Genomic DNA, 8045 nt, shown 5'->3' with positions numbered 1-8045 from the left:
TAAGATTATTTATTGTACTAATGAAGGTATTTTTGAAAGGGACTATAATCTTAGTAAAATTATGTCTAATAAGGTTAATGTTACAATTTTGTAAGTTCTAATAAACAAATCTTAAATGCTTGCAGTGTTTTGCTGTTATTCGTGTTCTGAAAAAAGTATTTTTTCTTTTAATATTATTTTGTACACATTTTTTTAGTGAAAAAAAAAAACTTTAAAACTTTAAAAATAAGTCTGAAAAGTTTCATCAAAGTAAGACTTATCAAATTTAATCTTACAGCTCTTAAATATTTAGGGGCTTGTGAAAGAGTATCTTTTATTCGACACAATATGACTCTTCGGCTCCCATTTGTTTTGGTTTGCATGTTGTCTCAGCCTTGGCTCTTCCCGCGACCACTTTCCCCGCACTTTCTCCCCTGTCACCCAGAATGAAAATGGCTAAAAACAACGTCGGGAAAGTCTGTACTGGCTGCTGTTGCTTTTTATTCCTCAGTTGCTTTTGTTTTGTGTTTTTCTTCGTGGAGAACGTGGCTTCCGGATTCCTTTGGTCCTGTGCTAAAGCGAGATGGACTCACCAGGAGAAAGAGAAGGGTGGACTTCGTCTCCGAAACTTGATTAAGTAGTTTCCGCGTGCTTTTATTTGCACAATAAAAACATAACGTTTTTTTTTTTTTGTGTTTCGCTAGAGTTACTTGTCTAGTATTAAAGTTGGGTGAAAAAAGCGCCAGAGCAAAATGTGTGAAGTGGACTTTTCCCGTGGAGTTGCATCCCTCCGTTTTCATGCTAGACGTGCTGGCTGTTGCTATTTAAGCCGCTATTTTTATGGCTTTCGCGTTGGAATGATAACGTTATGACTCCATTGTGACAAGTTGCGAACGTGGTTTAGTTAAAATGTCTGGTCATAGGGGATCATCTGAAAGGATGGTTTGTTCTCACACACGAGATAAGCAGCACAAGTAAGCTAGGAGAGTGGGATATTTATATTTTATTCTAAAATAAATGCTAAAAAGATCACTTATCTAGTTTCCTAAAATGATGCTGCAAAATATTATACAAGAAATTTCATCCGAAATAAAAATTAAATAATTTTGTAAAATACATCAAATAGTTTATAACAATAAAGGAGTTAGACTCTTTTTTATCTAATGTGCTGATCACCCATTTCTTGCCGCCTAAATACCATTAACAGTTTTCTAGTATTGCCTAACAGCCTGAAATATTCACGTAAATAGCGGCCATATGCCGTGTAATATACCCGCAGACGACGCGACCCATTAAAAATGATTACAGAAATGCCTTAGCACAGCCTCCCACGAATCTAATTTCACTTTTCGCCGCATATGCTGCCCGCTTGGAACTTGCCAGTTTGGCAATTTCTTGTTTTTTTCCTCTTTTTTTTTTTTTGGCAAAACAAACAACATAAATATGGATTTCTCATTAAAATGCCAAAGTTATGCCGGCACGTAGATGGAAATGCTGCGAGTCCTTTGAGTCCTGCGAGAGCGGCGCCTGCGCCTTCGATTTGTTTTGCTCGCCCCCAATGTCAATGTCGAGCTCTCTTAGCCTGGCCGCTTTCATGGCTCTTTTTTTGGCCAAGTCACGTGCTGCCATTGAAGGAATTTCACTGCCGGCTGGGTCGTAAAGGAGAAAAGCCGGAAAAGATGGGGGCACGGGCTTTGGCTTTGGCTTTGGCACTGCCACTGGCACTTCTCTTGACACTCAGCCAGGACGCGAGGACAATGTGACGCATTTGTCATGAAACGGATTTCCGGTATTGTCGTCGCTGTCTCTGGATACCACTACCCACCCATCCACATCCCCACTTGGCTTTCCCTAGGAAAACTTGTTCAATTTTTTATGACAAAGCCGTGGAAGAGCAAAGAACGATGGAAAGTCGCAAAGAAAAAAGAAAAAAGTTTGTCGTGCCCGGCCGCAAAAGTGGCTATTTAGCATTTTAGAGTAGGCGAACATGACCTCAAGGAACCTTGTGGCCCCCATTCACCGCACTTCTCTGATTCATTGCCATTTGGGCCTCTGAATTTTTCATTAATTGTATTTAAAATGGTTCGCCGAAAAAACAAGAACAAGAGGAAATTTAAATGAGCAAAATTGTGAAATAAGTTTGGATAATGGGTATCATTTTAAAGGCATTAAGATAACAATTAAAAGCTCTTAGCACACTATAGTGATTAATACTTAAATTTAGATCGAAAAGTTTTAATGCTATTTTACCTATTTTAAATCAATTGCCTACTAATGACAAAAATATACTTGTGGTTAAATATAATCAGAAATGAATGAATATAACTAAATATAAATAATATATAATATCTACAAAAGTAGAAGTAAAAAAGTATTTTATTTATTTTGAATAAATGTATCTGCCAAATTAATATTTTTAACTGCAAGAATATATTTTACAGTACATGCAAAAGAACTCATTGGTTGTTTTCCTCCTCTGAAAATACACCCTTAAAATGCATTTCCTTTTGTTTTCGAAACAGTAGGTAAAAACTACTACTCAGGTAGGGTGTCCTTGAAAAGTATGCAACATTGCCCTATTTCACAATGCACCCTTTGCTATTTGCTAATAATTCCCAACTAGTTCTATCCTCTTCCGAGTGGTATAGGGATCGAATCGGGGTTAAAAGTTATCTTTGCGCAGAGGCGATATCGTAACCAATGAAGTTCTACTGAGGTGCGATTATTGCTAGTTGAAAACTTTAACCAATACCCCGCCATGGGGACGTGAAATACCGTCCACTACGGCAATTTTTGGGAGCCCGAGAGGGCCATTAATAATACATTAAAATATTAGGTTTAATATTATACCCCTAAAAGTAGAGTAGTTGAGCTCAGCATAATCTTATCCACTGGGGCAGTTAAATGTGTTAATGAAACCAACACTAAAGGCAAATCTTGATGAGTCATAATCATTAAATGACCATATAACTAAGATACTTCGGATTAACTAAGTTCATTTTGAGAAGGACAAGAAACCCACACAAATGGCAAATCATTGTGTAAAACTATTTTGCTCCAACCATTTATTTCAGGCCAAGTAAAGCCAGGGAAAAGGGTTCATGGACATTAGACAAATTAAACTTAATGTTAACTCCCATTTATAGCCTACTTCAGCCAAATTACAACAACCATCCTGTGCATACCAATAATGCCTGTTGGTGTGTGAATGCGGGAAAATTTCCCAAATGTTCCTGACCGAAAATTACTGTCGCAATTTATGTTTATGTGACTGGAAACTTTTTCCTCCGGTTAGATTTTTGTGTTTTTATAGTTCCAGTTCGACAGGGGAAGGAAACCTTTAACTTCTATGTAAATTTACTACTTGGTTAGTTTTGGCTTTCGAAAAACTTCAACCGAGCCTTTTTGGTTTTTCCCTTAGCCAATTTAGAATTCCGATTTTCCGAGGCGTAACGTCGGTTTAACTCTAGAGACTGACGGCTGGTTTCTTTTCCTTTTTATGAACTAAGCAAATGTAATTCCGAAGCGACCCATGACCCCGAACATATTTCATCTTTTACGCTTAGCTTAGCCTACTTTTTGTCAATGCCGAGCATGTAGCACTGATTTGGATTGTTGGCCTTTTCTTGGATCGCCTCAATTTATGCGTTATTTATGCAAAACAATCCCGCATTGATGAAGATGCTTTCGAATAAAGCAGGGACCGACGATGAGTCCTGGGAAAAGCCAAGGAATAGATAAAATAATTCAATTAAAATTTATGGGAATGGCAAAAAGGAAGGTGTGTGCGAGCGAGCGTTCTGTTTTTGATACCATCTTTATTTGAGAGCAATTCCGTTTATTTTTTTATTAAAAAGAAAATAAACAATGTGGAAATACCCTTTTTATCTATTGTTTTTAAATTTATTATTAATGCGCCCGGCAACCTAAGTCGCCAGGCCTTGCTAAAAATTCAGTTTAGACTCATTAGAGTGCTCCTCTCCACGGAAATCTTTAGTAAAAGGCGAAAGATTTATTCGACAATTGAAGAGAAACCAGAGTGATTTTACACCACGAAATATTCTGCCTCTACGTTAAATATTGGCTAGAAATGGTTGAGAATTATAAGGGTTACTATTCACAATGTGTTGAAACTGAACAGTCAATTCACCGTTAGCTACCTGAAAGAGCTGCGGAAAGGGGAGGAAATTAAATGTTAAAGCTGCCACAGTTACACTACTAGACTGTCTGTTATTCTTTAAACTAGGTTCCTTAAACTTTAAAAATCGTATATTCCCATATGTACACATACCATGTTAAAAAATCTTGCCGATCGGACATCTATATCTTATTGCTGCCTTAGGAACGATCTGGTAAAATAAGATAAATTTGGTTGTCTTCTAAAAATTATGAGTTTATAGTTTTCGAAAGTATATACGGATCCATTCTTAGACTGCAAGGGTATAAAAACTTCGGCCTGTCAAATTTAGTTATATTAACAGGTAGTTTAAGCCAAATCCTAAAAGAAGGTATTGCATTTTGAAGTAAAAATAGTTTTGGTTATCATATCGTAAAATTATATTTCGTTTCGCTGTGAATCAACCTATTTAAAACTAAGAACTTTATTATAGGCTCTTTATCAATATATTTCAAACTAAGAACTTTATTAGAGGAACTTAAACGTTTTTCACGATGAGGACTTATTTACTGATACTTGTTTTGGCTTTACTAATTTCAATAGAAGCTATAAAAGTACCTAGAGAGCGTAAAAGGTGCGGCACTTGGAGAGATAACTGTTATATTAACCGCCAGGGGTTTTGTGTGAGTGCAAACGGAGGACCATGTGGTATAAGACAGTATAAATGATTCAAACTGCAAAATAAAGATAATTAAACAAACAATTATACTGTTTTATAACTGTTGTCGACCATTTTGGATTTGTTTTGGTGACAATAAATTAAATTTTAAAGAATGCAGAAAACATCCCCCAAAGTATACAGCAGTATTTTTGTATGTTTTTCACCATTTCAAACGTTATAATTCCCAACTGGTTCTGGCTTTATTTGAATCATTTTCTTTGGTTTGTACTGCAATAGTTATCGCTTCTCGGCCTTATGGCTAAGATCAAAGTGTAGTATCTGTTCTTATCAGCTTAACATCTGATAGTTCCTCCATTGGAGGACAACAAATGTTAAACTGATTTTTGGAATCAGACGGAGTGCTAGGGGCTTGCTCCACCTCTGTCACGGGTTGGCCCGGTATTGCAGTACCACCGGGATTTCGGCCCAACTGATTGATAAATTTGACTACTTGTGGAAGACATTTCCCTCAATTGCATTGGGAAGTCCTTGCTGTTCATCATTGAAACCAATTTCTGTGAAACATGCAAATTCAAAGGATGTCTGTCAGGATAGTTAGTTTCCTGCTGACATTGCTAGTGTCCTTGGCCTTGCTCTGTTTTTGGCTACTATTGGGCGGAGGAGACAAGCTGCTTTTCAGTTTTAGTCTGTCGAAAATTGTTTTCCCGTTCGTCGTTGTCAAGTGATTTGGAAAATTGAATTGATTAATTGTTTTGTCAAATGTCGCCACTTGTCCTTGCTTGTGAACTGCGGAAGGCTGGTTTAGCTGAATTGATTGCCCCCAATCTGAAAGTTCAAGAATCGAAATACTTTTTATTGCGAAATACTTTTTTTCCGCAACTGGTTAATTTTGACAAGCTCTTGAGATTAAGTCTGAGTACGGCTAGATTATGGCCTTGAAGAGCTCTTTTAGTAGGCATTAAATGAGTCAATTCTTAACAATATGTGTTTATTTCAAAGTAAAGTTAAAAACAGTAAGAAACGCGCACAAAGAATAGGTTTCAAAACCAATATAAAATACGAAATATAATTAAAAGCGGAATTTATTATAAATTGATTAAAAACATTGGAATGATTTTCAGCCCAACTAAATAAAAATATATAAATATACATTTGATAAACAATGAGTAAAAGAACTTTTGCGAGTCGCCATCTATGAGTGAGACCAAACTGAAAAATTCCCCTTAGTGAGCGGCAGTAATTTCCCAACATGGGACAACAAAGGACAAGGTTTGAGTCCTTGATAGACCATTATTTACTTTACTTTAAAAATGGTTTTCTCGTTTTTCCAGTGAAGGACGAATACAGGGAAGGTGGAAAAACTTACTAAAATTATTCCAACGTTGGTACTTAAGCACTTAAGTTCAGGTCACAACCGCGAACCCAATTTTGAGTTATTTCTTACCGAATTTTCTGACCAAGTCAGCTAGAATCGTTTAAGCACCAGCAGTTTTATTCTTCAGTCAAATCTGTTTAAAATTTGGTTGGAATCATTTATGTTTGGAGTACAGTATAGTTTATAAATAGTTCCAATGGTAATATATTCTTTACCCATATACTCCATTTTATTCTGAGTTGCAGTTAGAAAGTGTCTTTGCAACAAAAGGGTTAGGACTACGAACTGACCACAGGGCCAAGTGTTATTTTTTTGTTAAGGGAAATGCCACATTGCACCAATCCACTTCATGCCACCGCTGCCACAGGTATTTTGGTAAAGGAAGTTTACTTGTTGAATTTAAACTGATGATGCGGTTTATGCAACTTATGTCACTTTTGACTGAAAGAAAACTTGTTACAAAGCTAATGAGGCTAAGGATTAATGAGGATTAGTTAAACATATTAAATATACTTATAGCTTACTACCTAGATACATAACAAATTTAAAGGACTTACGCAGTGTAGATTGAATGCGTAATTAAAAGCCAACATTTAAAAAGAGTTTCAACTCTCCGAGTTTGGCCTTTACCTAGTGTTATCACCGCCCATTTTCAATTTCTTTCATCGTTTCCGGCTTTTCTGTTCTTTGCGAGGCTTTCTATCTGTGTTTTGCATAAATTTTCACTTTGTTTTTATCAAAGTCTGTCCTTAATTCTTCTACCCCTCGTTTTTTTTAACTTGTCTTTTGTTTTGTCCGTGTGCCTGAGATTTTTCTATTGAGATAATATTTTGTTGTCGCCGTTGCCTTGTTTTTTAATCCTTTACCCATTGACTGCGACAACGAAGGACCTTTTTTGTTGCTTGTGTTGTCCTGCGTCCTGGTTGACTGCATACACGCGACGCGACGCGACTCGACGGACATTTTATAGTTATTGCTCCGAAATTCCCTAGATGGTTTCATCCATTTTCTATGTAGTTTTGTCTTTATTTTGTTTGAATGAATGTGCAGGTCCGTGCTATGGAAATTGGGGCTCTATTGTTTTATAGTCGCAACGGGGAGTTATCAGTGCATAGACATAGACATATGATGAACAAGTTATGGAGAAATGGGGGGAAAATAGACTGAGAAGGGTGGAAAACAAAAATCATTTAAGGCTGTCTTTCTTCGGTTTTATAGAGGGCTTTTACTCGTGTATGGGACTAATCAAATTGGCGCTAAAAAAAGAATGAGCTCTTAAAATTGTTGATTGGAAATGGGGAGGCCAAAAAGCCACACGGAAATATATTTATATATATTGGACACTTTATTCAAAAGTTCATTTAATTAAAATATAAGAAGACTAGTAACTTAAACCGTTTTTACGGCACTATTAATATACAATAAACTTTCAGCGCTTAAATTAAAACAAAAGAAATTTGGACCTTATTATGTTTAAAATATTTTTGAAATTTCTTAACAAATTCATTTTCCACAATTTTTTAAAACTGTAGGATGATACAAAAAATAAAATCTTATTGTTTGTATCTTCCTAGTATGTCACTACCATAAAACAACTTTGATTTGATAGTTTTTAAGTAAAATAATAAATTTATAAAATCTTATTGCATTTTTTTAATACACTTCACCCATTTTTATATGTAAAAAAATATAAATAAGTATGTTCTAGAAAATACCTATGCTTACAACTTATTCGCATGAAATACTTCCTTTTGGAAACATTAACTAATAAGGTACTTCCATCCCCGCCGAAGCCGTATTCATATCCTGGAACCCCTAAAAAATATCCCTTGGTGACATTTCCCCTGGCCGGCAGTGACGTCACGGATCAACCTGTTAAACCTGTGGCATTC

At 36.0% G+C, this 8045-nt stretch overlaps 3 non-coding genes across 3 annotated transcripts; 2 read left to right on the top strand and 1 right to left on the bottom strand.

Annotated features, from left to right (window-relative positions):
* Positions 1–2650: 2650 nt before the first annotated feature.
* On the top strand, positions 2651–2790 carry LOC121467902. Its single transcript, XR_005977927.1, has one exon. It is a non-coding gene; the product is annotated as a U4 spliceosomal RNA (small nuclear RNA).
* Positions 2791–3898: 1108 nt separating this feature from the next.
* Positions 3899–4022, bottom strand: LOC121467904. Its single transcript, XR_005977929.1, has one exon. It is a non-coding gene; the product is annotated as a U5 spliceosomal RNA (small nuclear RNA).
* A 1034-nt stretch (positions 4023–5056) lies between these two features.
* LOC121467917 lies at positions 5057–5252 on the top strand. Its single transcript, XR_005977942.1, has one exon. It is a non-coding gene; the product is annotated as a U2 spliceosomal RNA (small nuclear RNA).
* The last annotated feature ends 2793 nt before the right edge of the window (positions 5253–8045 follow it).

The sequence above is a fragment of the Drosophila elegans genome, unplaced genomic scaffold (genome assembly GCF_018152505.1).
Source record: "Drosophila elegans isolate 14027-0461.03 unplaced genomic scaffold, ASM1815250v1 contig_814, whole genome shotgun sequence".
In the NCBI taxonomy this organism is placed as follows: domain Eukaryota; kingdom Metazoa; phylum Arthropoda; class Insecta; order Diptera; family Drosophilidae; genus Drosophila; species Drosophila elegans.
The sequence above is the reverse complement of the archived record's forward strand: the minus strand, read 5'-3'. Positions and strand labels throughout refer to the sequence as shown.